The following is a 20000-nucleotide window of genomic DNA, read 5'->3' as shown; positions in this document are numbered from 1 at the left end:
CGTACTAGACTGGCCTGCCTGTAGTTCAGACCTGTCTCCCATTGAAAATGTGTGGCGCATTATGACGCCTAAAATACCACAACGGAGACCCCCGGACTGTTGAACAACTTAAGCTGTACATCAAGCAAAAATGGGAAAGAATTCCACCTGAAAAGCTTCAAAAATGTGTCTCCTCAGGTCCCAAACGTTTACTGAGTGTTGTTAAAAGGAAAGGCCATGTAACACAGTGGTAAAAATGCCCCTGTGACAACTTATTTACAATGTGTTGCTGCCATTAAATTCTAAGTGAATGATTATTTGCAAAATAAATGTTAGTTTCTCAATGTGAACATGAAATATCTTGTCTTTGCAGTCTATTCAATTGAATATAAGTTGAAAAGGATTTGCAAATCATCGTATTCTGTTTTTATTTACCATTTACACAACGTGACAACTTCACTGGTTTGGGGTTTGACTTGTTATCACGATTGCTTTCCACTTTGACAGCTTAATTCTGATTCATGATCTGTGCAAAGTACTTCAATTGGGCTTGGCAGCCCTTTGCCCTCCTTTAACCTATGATTACCCATCTATTCACACTCTCTCTTGCAGCTGTTTATTGCTTACCACCACTTTGATCATGAGGACAATAAAATGATTGCCATTTGCCACCGATCCTCACTTTAACGGCAGGTTTAAAACTCAACTTGCACTTCAAAGCAATCCGGAGAGTGACAAAGTGTTCTTTAAGTCTCTTTTAGATTTCAGGGCTGTCAAAAATTGAACACATTAACTCTTGTGATTAATCACATTTTTCATGTATAATGAGTAATGTCTTATTCCGCTTGTTTGAAGTCGAAGTCGATAAAAAGAGCACAAGAGAGGGAAAAAAATACAAGAAACGAATAAGATCATGACAATATCAGTGTCTTTTTTTTTTTAGGTTACTTTAAATTACGTATTTTTTCATGATTAATCCAATTTCAAAAGTGTTATCCATCCGTGTTAAAAAGTTATCATTTGACAGCGCTAGTTTTAACCTGTTGTTTACGGAGCCATAGTTGGTGACTTAAGTCGAGGTTCAAAACCGACCCCTAAATTATGACATCATCTTCTAATTTGCACAACTGGCCGTGAAGCGTGTGCTTGTAATTTTAGTAGATAGTGAGAGACAAAAAGTGAGAAAAAAAACATTAAAAGTAAAACAAATGTTTCAAATGTAATTGGGTTTTTTTTTACCTATTATTTGTTAAAGGAATCACAGTTTATGACTTAATTAAAGGTTCAAAATAGACCCCTAAATTATTGCATTATCAACCAATTTATAAAAATATATAAAGATATCATGGACACAGTAAAAGACAAAAAGTGAGCTAAAAATATGAAAAGTACAACAAATGTGTTTTAAATGTAGTTTTTTTTTGCATAATCAACCAATTTATATTAATTTAAAAAAAATTAAATTAAATTAAAATAATTTAAAAAAAAAAAATAAATAAAAAAAAAAAAATATATATATATATATATATATATAATATATATTTATTTATTTTTTGAAAAAAACAAAAAAACTATATATATATATATACATATATATATATATATATATATATATATATATATATATATATTTATTTATTTTTTTTAAATATTACGGACACAGTGAGAGAAAAGTGAGCAAAAAACATTAAAAGTATAACACATGTTTTATTTTTATTTTATATATTTTTTTACCTATTATTTATTAAAAACAAACCATAGTTTGTTACTTTTATTAAGACGTATTTAAAACGGACCCCTAAATTATTGCATTATAAACCAATTTTTTTTTAAATTAAAAAATAAATATATATATACATCATGGACACAGTGTGAGACAAAAAGTGAGCAAAAAAAATGAAAAGAGTAAGAAATGCTTAAAATGTTATTGTTTTTTCTACCTATTATTTGTTAAAGGAACCATGGTTTGTAATTTAATTAAAAGTTCCAAACGGACTCCTAAATTATTGCATTATAAACCAATTTATAAAAATATAAAAATATATATACATATCATGGACACAGTAAAAGACAAAAAATTAGCAAAAAACATGAAAAGTATAACAAATGTGTTTTAAATGTAGTTGTTTTTGTTACCTATTTGTTACAGGAACCATAGTTGTAACTTAATTAAAAGTTCAAAATGGGCCCCTAAATTATTGCATAATCAAGCAATTTATATTAATAAAAAATGTTTAAAATGTGTATATATATATATATATATATATATATATATATATATATATATATATATATATATATATATATATATATATATATATTTATTGATTGATTGATTTTTAAAAAAAAAAAATTTTAATATCACGGACACTGTGAGGGACAAAAAGTGAACAAAAAACATTAATAGTATAACACTTGATTTAATTTATTTATTTATTTTTACCTATAATTTATTAAAAACAAACCATGGTTTGTAAATTAGTTAAGAAGTATTTAAAACGGACTCTAAATTATTGCATAATAAACCAATTTTTAAAAATATATGTATATAGATATCATGGACACAGTGTGAGACAAAAAGTGAGCAAAAAAAATTTAAAGTGTAACAAATGTTTCAAATTTTATTGTTTTTTCTACCTGTTATGTGTTAAAGGAACCATGGTTTGTAAGTTAATTAAAAGTTCCAAACGGACTCCTAAATTATTGCATTTTAAACCAATTTATAAAAATAAAAGAATGTATATAAATATCATGGACACAGTGAGAGACAAAAAGTGAGCAAAAAAACAAGAAAAGTATAACAAACATATTTTAAATGTAGTTGTTTTTTTAACTTATTATTTATTAAAGGAACCATAGTTTGTAAAACACATATGTTTCGAAATGAGTGCTGTCAAACAAAAACATTTGGGGGAATAATTACACTTTTCAATTCTCATTAGTCACGATTAATGCTTGCATAAAACAAATTAACTTAAAAAAATATACATTTTGACACAAATTAATTGTATTGTCAGAATGTCAACATTGTCTAGATGTATTATTATTATTATTATTATTAGATGTATTATTATGCCACAAATACATGAATTCTTTTTGAACTGCTTGTGTGTAAATAAACACACAAACATTGATTGTGATTGCAGTTGACTTTGTGTCTCTACATGCACTATCAGAGATATAATGTTATGACAATTAGCCATGTGGCATAAGATACATCAAACATACACTTGGACCACATGTATCTGTACTTTCTTTGTGTTTCCTTTCTCATGCATGCAGCGACACGGTGATTTATCTCACTCCGTGACCTCGTATGACCTCCTCAGGTGCATTCTACTCAGGTATTGTTGAAGCTGTTAGCGTGTAAACACACACTTACACACGCACACACCCATCTGTTTAACAGTAGTGTGCGTGACAGAGTGTGTTCCTCCGTATCATGTTTCAACCCTTTACACACACACACACACCCACGCACACACACACACACGCACACACACACACGCACACACACACACACGCACACACACACACGCACACACACACGCACACACAGCCATTGTGTTGTGGCGTGAGAAGCCTGCAGAAAGCGGAAAGCGACTCTAGAAGGGTGGATAACATCCCACAAACATGTCATGTGTGGAATTCAAAAAACTCGCAACAACTTGTTGGGCGTTAAATAATTAGAAGAGAAGAAAGTCACACTATCTTTATGGCCTTTGTTGTTTGGCCAACAAAAAGTCAACGTGGTGTGGTTGTTGTTGTTTTTAATAAACTTGTATCTTCTTCCTTTTCAGGGCATGTATGAACAAACAAGATGATGCATGGGAGACATGCTGTGTCACATTTTCTTGCATCTTTCAATCAAAACCTTGCAAAGCAGAATATTGTTTCAAAATGTGTGTGCAATTTCACAGCATCACTGAATTTCAAATGTATGATTAACCTGATGCATATAAATATGTATATATATACATATATACATATTTATATGTATATATATACATGTATACTGTATATATATATATATATATATATATATATATATATATATACACACACACACACAAACAGTATATATACACGTCTATACACACACATATATATACATATTTATACATGTATACTCATATCCATCCATCCATCCATCCATTTTCTATCGCTTATTCCCTTCGGGGTCGCGGGGTCGTATATATATATATGTATGTATATATATATATATATATATATATATATATATATATATATATATATATATATATATATATATATATATATATTTGTTTTTTATTTGTATTTTATTTTTCTATTTTTAATTTTTTTGTTTTTTGTTTTTTTTGTTTGTTGTCTTTTGTTTTTTGTTTAGTTTTTTTTACATGGAGTTGGCTTGCGGCCCTTGACCAAATTTTTTAGCCCAATGTGGCCCCCAAGTCAAAAAGTTTGGACACCCCTGCACTAGTAAACCCTGCAGCAAGGACTTACATAATGAACACATAATGCACATGGCATATATATATATGTATACACATATATATGCACATATATATATACACATACAGTATATGTATATATTAATGTGTGTATATATATATATATATATATATATATATATATATATATATATATACATACACATGTGTGTATATTTGTATATATATATATACATATACATATATATACATACACATACAGTATATGTATATATTAATGTGTGTATATTTGTATATATATATATATAATTTTCAGGAAAAATATGGTCTTATATATAAATACATATATAGTACATGTATATATTGGTGTGTGCGTATAGTAAATGTATATGTGTGTATATATGTAAATAGCTGTGTATATATCTGTATATATAGTATATGTATACATCAATGTGTTTATATATACATATATAGTATATGTATATATTAATGTGTATATACATATATTATTTTTAGTAAATATATAATTTAACAGCACTAATATATTCAGTATTTATATATTATATGTATATACCTGTATATATGTGTGTATGTATGTATATATAAATATATATGTGTGTGTGTTTGTATATATATATACACACGTATGTATATATGTATGTATAATATATAATATATAATATATAATATATATATATATATATATATATATATATATATATATTATACATACATGTTTGTATATATATATATATATATATTTGTATACATTTATTTATATAATTTTATATTTTTAGATAGTTTGCAAAATTTCTTTAAAAAAATACAGTTTTATATGGGTATTGTGTGTAAAATTTTGAGGACAAACCTGGATAGATAGATATTATTTTCAGTAAAATTATTTGCTTTTTTATATATATATATATATATATATATATATATATATATATATATATATATATATATATATATATATATATATATACACACACACACATATATAGTACATGTATATATTTATTTATGTGTGCGTAACGTATATGTACATATGTGTGTGAATATATATGTGTATACACACATATATGGTATATGTATATATCAATGTTTATATATGTATATATGTATATACATATATTATTTTGAGTGAAAATATAATTTAACAGCACTATTATATACAGTATGTATTTAGAACACACACACACACACACACACACACACACACACACACACACACACACATGATTATACATTTATTTATATTTAATAATTGTATATAATTAGCAAAAATTCTAAAAAAAACAAAAAACAACAACAACAACAAACTTTTTTTCTATTGTGTGGATAATTTTGAGGACAAACGTGGATTTATTCCATTTTAGAATAAATGGTAAATGGTCTTTATTTATAAAACGCTTTACTATACCTGGAATGATACCCAAAGCGCTGTACATTATAGGTCACATTCACCCATTCACAAAATAAAGTGATCCTCGTGTAAAACTGGAGCCTCCGTGTTTGTTATTTTGTACTTATCCTGTTATTGTGTTGAAACAAGAACGTTTCTTTTTGTAGGAGGGGAGGTATGTAACTATTTTTATGGACTTGCCTCTTTGTGATGTTAAGTTCCTGTTATAAGCTGTTGTACAGTATATGCCTTGAGCTCTTATTTTGAAGGCGCTAAGAGCGGAAGTGGTGGAGCGGAGTTTTGAACACAAACGAAATAAAGTGGTCGTCGTGTAAAACTGGAGCCTCCGTGTTTGTTATTTTGTACTTATCCTGTTATTGTGTTGAAACGAGGACGTTTCTTTTTGTAGGAGGGGAGGTATGTAACCTATTTTTTATGGACTTGCCTCTTTGTGATGTTAAGTTCCTGTTATAAGCTGTTATACAGTATATACATTGAGCTCTTATTTTGAAGGCGCTAAGAGCGGAAGTGGTGGAGCGGAGTTTTGAACACAAACGAAATAAAGTGATCCTCGTGTAAAACTGGAGCTTCTGTGTTTGTTATTTTGTAGTTTTATGCAGTATAGGCGACATATATAAACCGTCGGTTACACTATAATCGTTAAAATAGCAGTTGGATGACGTCACTTCCGCTGAATTACTTCCTGTTGGTTGACTTCCGGTATTCGTCTGAAAGCGAGTCGTACATGTTGCTGTCCTCGGTAATAATCTTTGTTGCCATCCTACACAAAGCAGCGTAGGAGCAAAGCCGTAAGTTGTCTTTAACAAGTTAAAAACATGTCAGACATCTTTAAAAAAAAAAGTGTAATAGTGTCGATATGTTGAATAGAATTGTCGACAACGTGTTCAAGTCATTCAGGCAGACGGGGGTCTGTCTCCCTCTGCTGGACACTTTGAGACATTACAGTCACATTTTGTCATAGTAGACAAAATACACTATATTGCCAAAAGTGTTCTATAATTAACTCCTCCCTATCCACTGGCTCTGTCCCTCCTGCCCTCAAGCTGGCTGCCATCACCCCCATTCTCAAGAAACCCGGTCTCGACCCCAACTCCCCCAACAACTACAGGCCCATCTCCCAACCTCCCCTTCCTCTCTAAAATTCTCGAACGTGCAGTTGCCTCCCAAATCAAATCCCACCTTCACCACAATAACCTATACGAAAAGTTCCAATCCGGCTTCCGCTCACTCCACAGCACAGAAACTGCCCTCCTCAAGGTCACCAATGACATCCTCCTCTCCGCCGACTCTGGTTCCCTCTCCATCCTCATCCTCCTCGACCTCAGTTCTGCCTTCGACACCATCAACCACTCCAATCCTCCTAACACGCCTCCACTCCTCCCTTGGTTTATCCGGCACTGCCCTCTCCTGGATGAAATCCTACCTCTCTGACCGTCAGCAATTCATCTCAACCAACAACTGCACCTCCTCCACTGCCCCAGTCACCCACGGCGTCCCCCAGGGCTCAGTACTTGGCCCCCTACTCTTCACCATCTACCTCCTACCCCTCGGTCAGATCCTCCGACACCACGGCCTTCAATTTCACTGCTATGCCGACGACACACAACTATACATTTCCACCACGACCATCACCACAGCCACCCTCACCACCTGCCTCACAGACATAAAAACCTGGATGCAAAAAAACTTTCTAAAACTCAACTGCAACAAATCTGAAATAATTATCATTGGCCCCGACTCCCTCACTCGCTCCACTCAGGACTTTTCATTAAACATCGACGGCTCCCTCGTCACTACCTCCACCCACATCCGCAATCTAGGTGGAATTTTCGACCCCACCCTTTCACTCCTCCCCCACGTAAACCACATCACCAAAACTGCATTCTTCCACCTCAGAAACATTGCCCGTCTCCGGCCCTCCCTCACATCCTCTGCTGCCGAAACCCTCATCCACGCCTTCATCTCATCCCGGCTAGACTACTGCAACAGCATCCTCTACGGCATCACCTCCAAAACCCTCAACAAACTGCAATACGTCCAGAACTCTGCTGCCCGCCTGCCCACCGGAACCCGCTCCAGAGAGCACATCACACCTGTCCTTCATACAGAATCACCTTTAAAATACTCCTCACCACCTACAAGGCACTCCATAACCTGGCACCACCCTACCTCTCTGACCTCCTCCAGCCACACGTCCCGTCCCGTTCCCTCAGGTCTAGTGATGCCGGCCTCCTTGAGGTCCCCAAGACCAGGCGCCGAACCTGGGGCGACAGGGCCTTCTCCGTGGCTGCCCCCTCTCTCTGGAACGCTCTCCCCAGGCACATCAGAGATGCCCCCTCCCTCCCTACCTTCAAAGCCACCCAAAAAACTCACCTCTTCACATTAGCCTTTCCAAACTGACCCTGCCCTAGGTGTCTCTTATTTATTTATTTATTTTTATTTTTATTTTTATTTTTTTCTAATAAAGTTGTTTTTATTATTAAAAGTATTTGGCCACCTGCCTTGACTCACCTTTGAACTTGAAGTGCCATCCCAATCCTAACCCATAGGGTTCAATATGATGTGGGTCCACATTTTGCAGCTATTACAGCTTCAACTCTTCTGGGAAGGCTGTCCACAAGGTTGCGGAGTGCGTTTATAGGAGTTTTCCACCATTCTTCCAAAAGCGCGTTGGTGAGGTCACACACTGATGTTGGTAGAGAAGGCCTGGCTCCCGGGCTCCGTTCTAATTCATCGCAAAAGTGTTATATCGGGTTCAGGTCAGGACTCTGTGCAGGCCAGTCAAGTTCATCCACACCAGACTCTGTCATCCATGTCTTTGCGGACCTTGCTTTGTGCACTGGTGCACAGTCATGTTGGAAGAGGAAAGGGGGCCGCTCTAAACTGTTCCCACAAGGTCCAAAATGTTTTGTTATTTTTTCAGTTTTTCGCTGTCATGAATATGAAGAAATGTCAGGAGTAAATGGTCAAGCTTTACAACGACATTCTCTTCATTGACTCCGGTTTGGCTCGGTGTTGAGTCAATCAATCAATCAATCTTTATTTATATAGCCCTAAATCACAAGTGTCTCAAAGGGCTGCACAAGCCACAACGACATCCTCGGTACAAAGCCCACATACGGGCAAGGAAAAACTCACCCCAGTGGGACGTCGATGTGAATGACTATGAGAAACCTTGGAGAGGACCGCATATGTGGGTAACCCCCCCCCCCCTCTAGGGGAGACCGAAAGCAATGGATGTCGAGTGGGTCTGACATAATATTGTGAGAGTCCAGTCCATAGTGGATCCAACATAATAGTAAGAGTCCAGTCCATAGTGGGGCCAGCAGGACACCATCCCGAGCGGAGACGGGTCAGCAGCGCAGAGATGTTCCCAGCCGATGCACAGGCGAGCGGTCCACCCCGGGTCCCGACTCTGGACAGCCAGCACTTCATCCATGGCCACCGGACCTGTGCCCCCCCCCCCCCTCAAGGAAAAGGGGAGCAGAGGAGAAAAGAAAAGAAACGGCAGATCAACTGGTCTAACAGGGGGGCTATTTAAAGGCTAGAGTATACAAATGAGTTTTAAGATGGGACTTAAATGCTTCTACTGATCTACAATCCTAACCCATAACCCATAGTGTTCAATATGATGTGGGTCCACCTTTTGCAGCTATTACAGCTTCAACTCTTCTGGGAAGGCTGTCCACAAGGTTGCGGAGTGTGTTTATAGGAGTTTTCCACCATTCTTCCAAAAGCGCGTTGGTGAGGTCACACACTGATGTTGCTCGAGAAGGCCTGGCTCCCGGGCTCCGTTCTAATTCATCCCAAAAGTGTTATATCGGGTTCAGGTCAGGACTCTGTGCAGGCCAGTCAAGTTCATCCACACCAGACTCTGTCATCCATGTCTTTGTGGACCTTGCTTTGTGCACTGGTGCACAGTCATGTTGGAAGAGGAAGTGGGCCGCTCTAAACTGTTCCCACAAGGTCCAAAATGTTTTGTTATTTTTTCAGTTTTTCACTGTCATGTCTATGAAGAAATGTCAGAAGTAAATGGTCAAGCTTTACAACGACGTTCTCTTCATTGACTCCGGTTTGGCTCGGTGTTGAGTCAGCGTTTCTACACGCCCGAGGAGACTGAAGGCCTAAAGTGGCGCCGATGGTCCGAAGCTCGTCTTGTTGGGCCCAAACATTTAGAGCTTTTTGCTTACTTGGCCATGACTTCTTGTGTGTGAATGTGGAAATAGTGTCAAAGAGTACCTCGAAGGTAGAAAAGCGCTATACAAGTATAACCCATTCATTCATTCAATAAATAGTGCTTCTCGCCTTATTTATCAAACTGCTGCCACTCGTGTTGTACCCAGAAGGCCGTGCGCTGGACGTGTGACGTTTGCGAACAAATCGAGTCTTTTGAGCGGCTCTTTTAAGTGAACGATGAGAACTGAGTCCCAGATGTGAGTTGTTCGTTTGGGAGCCATTTTTCATGCATATGTTAAAGATAAGTTAAAGATAAAAAATACTTTTTTTTATATATATATATATTTATTTTTTTTACGCATAAAAATATGTGTATATATATATTTATGTAATTCGTTTATTAGGGCCCGCATGGCCCATTGCAAAAGGACTCCCAAAGGGAGTCCTTATGCAATGGGACATAAGGACCTATTGAATTTCTAAGGTTTTATTATTAGGGCCCGCATGGCCCATTGCAAAAGGACTCCCGTTATGCAATGGGACATAAGGACCTGTTGAATTTCTAAGGTTTTATTATTAGGGCCCGCATGGCCCATTGCAAAAGGACTCCCTTCGGGAGACCTTATGCAATGGGACATAAGGACCTATTGAATTTCTAAGGTTTTATTATTATTATTATTATTCCGCAACTTTGCGCTGTAATTTGACCCCCTTAACATACTTCAAAACTCACCAAATTTTACACACACATCAGTTATATACGGCAAAATGTTTATCAAAAAACCAAACCTCAAAACTCAAAATTGCGCTCTAGCGCCCCCTACGAAGAAAAAAAAACTAGACTGCCTGTAACTCCCACTAGGAAGGTCGGAGAGACATGAAACAAAAACCTTTATGTAGGTGTGACTTAGACCTAGATCTCATAATAGTATATTCTCGGGCAAAAATCAACAGGAAGTTGGCAATTCCCCCTTCAAGACAAAAAAAGTACTAAAAACAGTAACTTTTGCCTCTTTGAGCTGTATTTTCACCCTCTTAACATGCTTCAAAACTCACCAAACTGAACACACACATCAGGACTGGCAAAAATTGCGATCTAATAAAAAAACCTAACCCCAAATCTCAAAAATTGCGCTCCAATTTTTGAATAAAACGCAGAAAAAACTGCTCCTCGGAAGAAAAAAAATGACAAAACTGCCTGTAACTCCCACTGGGAAGGTCGGAGAGACATGAAACAAAAACCTTTATGTAGGTGTGACTTAGACCTAGATCTCATAATAGTATATTCTCGGGCAAAAATCAACAGGAAGTTGGCAATTCCCCCTTCAAGACAAAAAAAGTACTAAAAACAGTAACTTTTGCCTCTTTGAGCTGTATTTTCACCCTCTTAACATGCTTCAAAACTCACCAAACTGAACACACACATCAGGACTGGCAAAAATTGCGATCTAATAAAAAAAACCTAACCCCAAATCTCAAAAATTGCGCTCCAATTTTTGAATAAAACGCAGAAAAAACTGCTCCTCGGAAGAAAAAAATTACAAAACTGCCTGTAACTCCCACTGGGAAGGTCGGAGAGACATGAAACAAAAACCTCTATGTAGGTCTCACTTAGACCTACATTTCATATATTGACAACCCCCAGCAAAAATCAACAGGAAGTTTGCAATTTCCCCTTCAAAACAATTTTTTTTTATAAACCGGTCACTTCTCTTCAAACATTATCTCCTCTGAGCGCGTTTGTCGTATCAGCTTCAAAATAACACAGGAGAGATTGAACCCTTCCAAATAAAAGATATCGAAATAATTTTTCTAACTGCTCCGGTTTTGATTTTATGAGCCTTCAAAGAACCGCTGCGCTGATGCTGCTGCGCTGCTGTTTTTTTTAAGATGGCTGCTTAAAAGCAGGAAGCACCAACGTGCCCACACAATGCAGACAAGGTAGGTACACTAGACAAAAGTCTTGGGACACTTCAGACTAAAAGTAGACAAAAATATTGGGACACTTGGGACTAAAACTTGACAAAAGTATTGGGACACTTAGGACTAGCACCTGCCAAATACGCGGGCCCGACCAATGCTGCTTGCAGCTTTAATTTTGATTTGCATTCACTTTCCAAGTTCATTCGGGTAATAGTTGAAGTGTACACATACCATGTAGTACAATTTTGTACTCACATTTTTGTTATGTCCTCATTTTTTTCCCGATGTATTTATACTTTTCATATCCAATAATGCATTTTATTTTTACCTATTACTTGTGTATTTTTTTTCTATATTGTAAAAAAAAAATTCAGATAAGGGACGTCACTGGCAAAACATGGAAATAAGGCACCGCCTAATGCAGGGGTGTCACTTGTTTTCGTTAGGGGCCACATTGAAGTGAGGGCTGTCCTTAGAGGGCCGATTTTCACAGCGATTAATATATGAATTTTCCTATACATTTTAATATTTATTTATTTTTATGCACACTGTAAAAAAATTAAAAATTAAATTATTTTACAGTAAAAACTGGCAACTCACTCACCGGAATTTTGCTGCAGTAAAAAGTGTTTGTTTTTTTTTACAACATTTTACAGTGAATGGAAAAAATGTCAGCTTAGTGGCCAGAATTTTACTGTAAAATGTACTGTGGCTTTACGTCTTACTGTAAATGGAAAAACCGTACCGTTATTTTTTTTTTTTTTACTTCTGGCAACAGCTGCCAGTTTTTTACCGTCCAAAAAAGTGTGACCCTTTTTCCGTTTACAGTAATACACGGTAAAAACAACAAGTGTAGATTTTACCATGAAAAAAAAAAAACCCGCTCAGTTGACAGAATTTTACTGTAATAAAAAAAAATATATATTTTTTAATTTAAAGTGAATTTGCTGTAAAAAAAAACAAAAAAAAAACACCATAAATGTAACCCATAAAATCTACAGTGTGTCACACCGCGGTGAGGGAAGTCTTGTCTTGTTTTTTTCTGTCTTGTGATTTACATGTTTTATTTTGAAAAGCAACTCCTTTTGTTTCAGATCACGGGTCCTTCCTCTTGTGTCACCAGTCTGACGTCATTCCTGACCCTTGATTGTTTCCACCTGTTTCCCATTACCCTCATGTTCCATATAAGCCCATGCCTCCCCTTGTTCTGTGCCCGATTGTCTCGAGCTTTCGTGCCTGTCTTGCGTTCCTTGTTCATGTTCATGCCTTGCCTTCTACGTCTACGTCCTTGCTTCCAGAATATCCCACGCTGTAATTTTGAATTAACTTTTTTCCTCCCTCAGAGCGACTTTTGTTATTCTACCTTTTTCTACCGCAGTGGTGAGTTATAATTTTTCCTTAAAGATTTTTTCCTCAAAGTTTTTTGAGTGATTTTTTGTTTACATTGGTTAGAGTAGTTAAGTTTTATAGTCTTTATTTTCTTCCTCCTGTTGGAGCGTTTTTTGTTAAAGTTTTTTGATAACAGATACGGTGCTAATTATATTGTCCTTATTTTTGTATTTCCTCCTTTTTGGAGTGATTTTCGGTTTTTCCCTTTTGGAACATTTTGTCGATAGCTATTTTTGTATTTCATAGTATTTGAATTTACTCGGCTCTGGAGGCTTAAAGAGTTTTTCAAAATAAAAGCTTTATTTGGAGTCACCTCTCTGCGTCTGAGTCCCTTCCTTCATCCAAGCCTGACACAGTGAACAATTTGATGGTTAACTTGCTTTGAAATCCTAGTTAAAGCAGATATCTACAGCATTTGTTTGAACTTTAACCCCAAAAATTGTTTGGAAAGTATGACGATGCAATATTTGTTGCAATATTGGTTAATATTAAAGTTGAAAAATTTTGCAATTTCATGCAGTACGTACATTTTTTTCTGTCCAAACGGAAAGAACAAATACATTTAGCATATTTTTTCCAGACCTCCAAGGGCCATATAAAATGATTCGGCCAGCCAAACCTGGCCCCGGGGCCTTGAGTTTGACACCTGTGGCTTAATGGAATGTTTAAAATGACAACAACAAAAATAAAACTATAGCTAATATTTTACAATAATTCCCACCAATAGAGTAATATTTGTGTAAGTTCAATGACTACATTTGCCATTGTAGAGTGGTGCGTTCAGGGACACTCTGTAAACACGGGTGCTAAGGCTCTCGAAGACTTAGATTGGACTATTACTGTATGTTGCCAAGTTTCAAAAGCTACTTTTTGCTTTTACCTCATTGATCCCGTGATGACAACTAGATATAGCATCCAAAAATATTAAAAAGCAGCTAATTATGTCAGAATATTTAAATAATATGTACATTATTTCTATTGTAACGCCTCCCCCTGCGTGATCGAAAGTTGTCATGTTAGAAGATGAACACAAGAGGGCGCCATTTCCTCCTATTATGAGGAAAGATGTAACGAAGGTGGAAAATACCCCGTATGAGGTTTAAGGGTCTGTTTGCAAATTGCTCAAAGTAGAATTTGTATAAACCAAAAAAAATAACAATAGTGTCAACATTAGTTGTTTAAAATAAAAATGTTATATGTCGCTATTTATTTAGCAAGTACCAAGTATATTGACTAAAACACATGCCTGCAGTCATGTTGTGTTGTTGCGATAGTCCAAAAATAGTCTTAATGTTTTCAAACAGCCCCTTAATATCACCTTTATGTACAGCGTGTTTTAGGAGCACATCTATTTATAGGGGAGGTCAAATTCCATTGGTGGCTGATCAAATACTTATTAATAAATATATTTATGAATATTTTATTATATCTATTAAATATATTTTATTTTATATTTATAATTATATTTTACTTAATTTTTTAAAATATATTTATTTGCATATATTTGTAAAAAAAAAAAAAAAAATTCTTTTATTTTAAAATAAGTCTCTATGCAACCAGAAGGTACTTTTCAAACCTGTAACCTGTTTTAAAAGTTTTATAATTATATCAAATAATACGTTGCGAGAATCAGTTTGAATCGAGAATCGATTCAGACTCGAATCGTCACCCCAGGACTCCGATTGAATCTTTAGGTTCCCAAAGATTCACACAGCTAACAATTTCATGAGGATAAATTAAAAATATTAGGAGACTATTAACATAAAAAAAAGTCAAAATTATAGGAGACATAGAAAGTCATAATGTTACTTGAATAACGTCTGGATAAGATTGTAAGAAAAAATAATAAATGGTTGATATTTTACAGAACAAATATGTTTTTTTTAAAAACACATTATGAAAAACAAGCAAAAAAAAAATTTAGGGGTGCATTAAAAAATCGTGATGAATAAGAATCGCAAATAAAATGTGAATCGATTTTTTAAATGTAAAAAGAAATGATTTAGAAAAAATAAAAATAAAAATTATTTTTTTTACAAGAATAAATACTTACAAAGAGGTTTTTAGTCTTCATCCATGCAACCACAAGACGTTTTCTAACCTTTAAAAAGTTTCATTATAATTACGACACCAAATAATACATTGCGAGAATTGGATTGAATCGAGAATCAATTCTGAATTGAATCGTCACCCCAGGAGTCATAATGACATTGAATCGTCAGGTGCTCAAATATTCACAGTCCTCATCATTTCATGAGGATAAAGTCCAAATATTAGCAGAATATTAACAGAAAAGTCATAATGTTACTTGAATAACATCTAGATTGGATTGTAATAATAAATAAAAATGGTTGAAATGTTAAAGAAAAAATATTTAAGTTTTTAATTTGCAATAGTATGAAAACAAGCAAATAATTCTAGCAGTACACTAAATATTATTTACATACCAATTATGATTTGTATTCATCCTGATTATAAATTAATTTTCAAAAATGTACTTCAAATAACGTATATATATATATACAGGTAAAAGCCAGTAAATTAGAATATTTTGAAAAACTTGATTTATTTCAGTAATTGCATTCAAAAGGTGTAACTTGTACATTATATTTATTCATTGCACACAGACTGATGCATTCAAATGTTTATTTCATTTAATTTTGATGATTTGAAGTGGCAACAAATGAAAATCCAAAATTCCGTGTGTCACAAAATTAGAATATTACTTAAGGCTAATACAAAAAAGGGATTTTTAGAAATGTTGGCCAACTGAAAAGTATGAAAATGAAAAATATGAGCATGTACAATACTCAATACTTGGTTGGAGCTCCTTTTGCCTCAATTACTGCGTTAATGCGGCGTGGCATGGAGTCGATGAGTTTCTGGCACTGCTCAGGTGTTATGAGAGCCCAGGTTGCTCTGATAGTGGCCTTCAACTCTTCTGCGTTTTTGAGTCTGGCATTCTGCATCTTCCTTTTCACAATACCCCACAGATTTTCTATGGGGCTAAGGTCAGGGGAGTTGGCGGGCCAATTTAGAACAGAAATACCATGGTCCGTAAACCAGGCACGGGTAGATTTTGCGCTGTGTGCAGGCGCCAAGTCCTGTTGGAACTTGAAATCTCCATCTCCATAGAGCAGGTCAGCAGCAGGAAGCATGAAGTGCTCTAAAACTTGCTGGTAGACGGCTGCGTTGACCCTGGATCTCAGGAAACAGAGTGGACCGACACCAGCAGATGACATGGCACCCCAAACCATCACTGATGGTGGAAACTTTACACTAGACTTCAGGCAACGTGGATCCTGTGCCTCTCCTGTCTTCCTCCAGACTCTGGGACCTCGATTTCCAAAGGAAATGCAAAATTTGCATGGTTGGGTGATGGTTTGGGGTGCCATGTCATCTGCTGGTGTCGGTCTACTCTGTTTCCTGAGATCCAGGGTCAACGCAGCCGTCTACCAGCAAGTTTTAGAGCACTTCATGCTTCCTGCTGCTGACCTGCTCTATGGAGATGGAGATTTCAAGTTCCAACAGGACTTGGCGCCTGCACACAGCGCAAAATCTACCCGTGCCTGGTTTACGGACCATGGTATTTCTGTTCTAAATTGGCCCGCCAACTCCCCTGACCTTAGCCCCATATAAAATCTGTGGGGTATTGTGAAAAGGAAGATGCAGAATGCCAGACCCAAAAACGCAGAAGAGTTGAAGGCCACTATCAGAGCAACCTGGGCTCTCATAACACCTGAGCAGTGCCAGAAACTCATCGACTCCATGCCACGCCGCATTAACGCAGTAATTGAGGCAAAAGGAGCTCCAACCAAGTATTGAGTATTGTACATGCTCATATTTTTCATTTTCATACTTTTCAGTTGGCCAACATTTCTAAAAATCCCTTTTTTGTATTAGCCTTAAGTAATATTCTAATTTTGTGACACACGGAATTTTGGATTTTCATTTGTTGCCACTTCAAATCATCAAAATTAAATGAAATAAACATTTGAATGCATCAGTCTGTGTGCAATGAATAAATATAATGTACAAGTTACACCTTTTGAATGCAATTACTGAAATAAATCAGGTTTTTCAAAATATTCTAATTTACTGGCTTTTACCTGTATATATATACACACACACACACACACATACATACAGATATATATTCATCAAAAGTCAATTAAAATGATGAACATAATTCTAGAAGGAAATTACAACCACATTATAGTCCACTTCTCTCAAGGGATCGCATTAAACCCCATACAGGAAACGGATGGAAAAAATAAAAGCACAAAACAGGCAAAAATAGTTAGCACAACACAAAAAGCAAACCTGCTGCCGTGCGGAACATGAGGGATATTTTTGGCTGCTAAGACGTAAACGACAGACAGGTGTTGGATCCTGGCGCTGAATAAAAAGGCCATATTTAGTTTACATGTCAATATTCTGCATGTGTTTTGGTCACAAAGATGACGGCACGTCTGCTGTGATGACATTTATTGTACGTTGGCCTACTTTCCATCAGGGTCCACTCAACAATCACAGAGTTTTCATGCCATCTTGCTGGAGGAATGAAAAAAGAAGCATTTCTATCATTTATATATATATATATATATATATATATATATATATATATATATATATATATATATATATATATATATATATATATATATATATACATATATATATATATATATTTACAATTGTGTGTTTTTTTTTTAAATGTAATTGAAAAAATAAAATAAAATAAAAAATATGTATATATATATATATATATATATATATATATATATATATATATATATATATATATATATATATACTTGTGACAAGTTTGGGGAGATTTTGTACAGTTACACCTAAAACTTAAAATGTTGTAATTATTAGTAAGAGGCTGGGATACATCACAGTTAGTGGCGCATCAGGGCCGAGTGGGAGTGGGAGTGGGAGTGGGAGTGGGAGTGGACCAGGAAAGGAGTCCAGCCAACACATGAAAAGAAGCACGGCAGTTTTGACTTTCAAGTCATAAAAGCCGCCTGTGTGATTGATACAGAGAAGATGTTGTACATGGCATGCAGACATCAAACATGGCCTTCCTTCACACACTCGTCTCTCTTTACCTTCATTCATCTCTTTATTTTGCTAGCTTTGACTGCTGTTTACCTTCCTCTTCAGGTGCACGTACTGCTTACCTTCCTCTTCAGGTGCACCTTTCTGCTCTTCTGCCCAGTGGACAAGTTCCACGTAAAAAAAACAAGTCAAAATGTAGGTCAAGGTAAATACTGAGAGATGGGATTTATGGCTCTTTGAAGGGAGCCCAACTTTAAGAAGTCGTGTGTGTGTGTGTGTGTGTGTGTGTGTGTGTGTATATATATATATATATATATATATATGTATATATATATATATATATATATGTGTGTATGTATGTATATATGTATGTATGTTTAAATGTATGTATATATATGTATGTTTAAATGTATGTATATATGTATGTATATGTGTATGTATGTATATATGTATGTATGTTTAAATGTATGTATATATATATGTATGTATATATGTATATATATGACACATATATAGACACACATATATATAATATATATATGATATATTGTAGATATGTATATATATATATCAATATAAATATGTATATGTATATATATATATATGTATGTATGCATATATGTACATACACAAATGTGTGTCTATATATATATATTTATATATGTATATATACATATATATATAATATATATATGTATATATATTGTATATATATTATAGATATGTATATATATATATATTGTGTATATATATATATATTATATATTATAGATATGTATATATATATATATATATTGTGTATATATATATATATATATATTATATATTATAGATATGTATATATATACATATATGAATATATGTATGCATATATATATAGACACACATATATATATATATATATATATATGTATGTGTGGGGAAAAAAATCACAAGACTATTTCATCTCTACAGGCCTGTTTCATGAGGGGGGGTTCCCTCAATCATCAGGAGATTTTAATGGGAGCATTCACATACCATGGTTTATATAGGGCACAGAGTGGGTGGGTACAGGCTGGTGTAGGGGCGTGGTGATATATATATATATATATATATATATATATATATATATATATATATATATATATATATATATATATATATTACATATACATGATGGATGGATGGATGGATGGAAGGAAATATTATTTTTGTTATAATATTTATTTTTTTACACATCCTGCCCAGCCGGTCAGGCAAATCATATTGACAAGACAACAACAGCATAACAATTAATAAACTACATTTAAAAAATAATAATATATATATATATATATATATATATATATATATATATATATATATATATATATATACTATATATACTATGTCTCCCGGCTGGCCTGGGAACGCCTCGGGATCCCCCGGGAGGAGCTGGACGAAGTGGCTGGGGAGAGGGAAGTCTGGGCTTCCCTGCTTAGGCTGCTGCCCCCGCGACCCGACCTCGGATAAGCGGAAGAAGATGGATGGATGGATGGATATATATATATACATATATATATATATATATATACATATATATATATATAATATATATGTATATATATTGTATATATATATATATATTATAT

General features: G+C 34.8%; 1 protein-coding gene across 1 annotated transcript in view; it reads left to right on the top strand.

Annotated features, from left to right (window-relative positions):
* The first annotated feature begins 6542 nt into the window (after positions 1-6542).
* Positions 6543-20000, top strand: part of serp2 (stress-associated endoplasmic reticulum protein family member 2) — a 23569-nt gene continuing 10111 nt past the window's right edge. Inside the window, exon 1 of the mRNA XM_061926351.1 lies at positions 6543-6626. The gene's annotated coding sequence lies outside the window, so the exon portion shown is untranslated. The remainder of the gene's footprint in view (positions 6627-20000) is intronic.

The sequence above is a fragment of the Nerophis lumbriciformis genome, linkage group LG31 (assembly GCF_033978685.3).
Source record: "Nerophis lumbriciformis linkage group LG31, RoL_Nlum_v2.1, whole genome shotgun sequence".
Taxonomy (NCBI): Eukaryota; Metazoa; Chordata; class Actinopteri; order Syngnathiformes; family Syngnathidae; genus Nerophis; species Nerophis lumbriciformis.
This window is presented reverse-complemented; position numbering and strand designations above follow the sequence as displayed.